Source organism: Pongo pygmaeus, chromosome 6 (genome assembly GCF_028885625.2).
Source record: "Pongo pygmaeus isolate AG05252 chromosome 6, NHGRI_mPonPyg2-v2.0_pri, whole genome shotgun sequence".
Classification (NCBI taxonomy): Eukaryota; Metazoa; Chordata; class Mammalia; order Primates; family Hominidae; genus Pongo; species Pongo pygmaeus.
In genome coordinates, this window is record NC_072379.2 from 53,779,255 (window position 1) to 53,781,438 (window position 2,184).

Here is a 2,184-nt window from a genome sequence, read left to right on the forward strand (position 1 = left end):
CCATTTAAGATGTTTGCATTTCAGCACTTTTACAATTCAAGTATGGTGCTGTCCCTTGAGACTCTCGTTCAGAGTCACATGTATCTCTTTTCATAACACTAACACTGTTGTTTTTTCTTTATTTCTTCAAATTCTTAACAACATGACATTATACTTCAAGAATAAATTTTTAGACTTGTTTGTAACAACATTCAACTCTTGGAATATAAACTAAATCTATTTTCCTTACATTTTTTACTGATTCCCTCAGTAAAAATAGAATTGATGAGGATGTTTGAGGGGCAATTATACTTTTTTGTGTACAATGTAAAGGATTGGAGAAAATGCCTCATAAAATGAGATGCTTTTCAATGAGTCAATCAGCTAGAAGGTGTGACCCTGTCTGAGTGGTGAAAATGATCACCTAAATATGGTATTAGTTACATTCTCAATAAGTGATAAGTTAGTGTTTGGCACTTGGGACACAGAGATGAACCAGCTAGATATGGGGCCTTACCCTCATAGAGCTTATGCTGTAAAGGGGCTGTTAGCAGTTACAACTGTGATGGATATTACAAATAAGAAAATAAGGTTAGCGACATTAGGAGTAAGAGAGGATAAGTATTTTAAGAATAGGGAATAACATATTCAAATATCCTGAAGCAAGAGAGAACTGAAAGAAGGCTAGAATTCCTGGAAGCAATGGAGAAGAAAAATGATGTGAAATGGTGCTGGGAATATAAGCAAGGATCAGATCATGAAAGGGGTGTACTTATGAAGGATTTTATACTTTATCCATTGAAGAATTTTAACAGATTTTCATTTTAAGACATTATTTAGTCAATGGTATGGAAAGAATATTAGTAAAGGGACAAAAGTAGGTTCAGGGAGGCCAGGTAGGAGACAATTATATTCTCAGCAAGTGATTGCAGGAGAAATAATGTGCAAATGCCTGGGTTTGAGAGAGATTTTGGAAGTAGAATGGAGAAGACTTGGTAATTGTTTGTTAAGAGAGGGGAAGGTGAGTGAAGAATCATGTGAAACACAGTTTGGTTTCTAGCTTAAGTAACTGAGCTCCTTTGAATGGTAGGAAACATTTGAACAGCAGCAGGTTTGTATTGTTATGTTTCATTATGTATGCGTGAATTTGAGGTACTTGAGAGACCTCAGAGTGGGGACATGAAGTGGCCATCTGGGTATAAGAATAAGGAGCAAGTTCTGGATTAAATGTAGAGTTGGAGTCATCTGTATATAGATCATTGGAGTCATGGATGTGGAAGGATTTCCTTATGGAGAATGTGCAGATGGAGAAATGAAGGGCGGATATGACAGAGCCTAAGGTGGTCCAGTATTAAAGAGTGGTACATAAAACAAGAGAAGTTACTGGAACTGACTGAAAAGAGTGATCAGAGAGGCAGGGGGAATCAGAAGGCCAGCCTTCAGACCTTGGCTCCAGCCAGTTAAAGTGAAATAACCTTTGACAAGTTGAATATTCTATGTTCTGTTTTCTCAATCATAAGAAAAGTATTTTTATACCAGCTAATATCATAAACTTGTTCTGAGAAAAATGTGGGATGATTGTAAAGTACATATTGCTACACACACGCGTGATCTTCTATATGGAATATACTAAGATTCTAGCTATACATAATAATGGATCAAATGACTGGATCATTTCATATAGACTAAAGCTGTACCCTGAAGTCAAAACCATATCTTAACTCTTCCTAGAGCCTAGCAAAAGATAAAAATAATGCAATGGATTTTCTTTTGTATTCATTAAGTGGTTCTACAGTTCCAGACACTGAACACTAACAGCATCACCTAAATAAATGTGAATCCCCAACAAATCATTACGGTATAATAGTAATTCATTAGAGGAAAGTACAAATACAATTATAAAAAGTATAAACTGTAACTATTTAATACCTCATTAAGGGTGAGCTTACATATGTGTATGTATATCTATGCACACACATATATATACACACACACATATATATATATGTGTCTGCATACACACGCACACATACACACACAAACTCTTATAAGGGTGAAGAATTAAATACAGCAGCAATCTGGAAAGCAAATGCTTTCAGCAAATTCATGAGCTCTTGTTGCAAAGCACTGAGATAATTATGCCCAATTGCTTTAGAGTCATATATTCATTAAACACTGATTATCTGTATCTTTTCAAAGGATTGG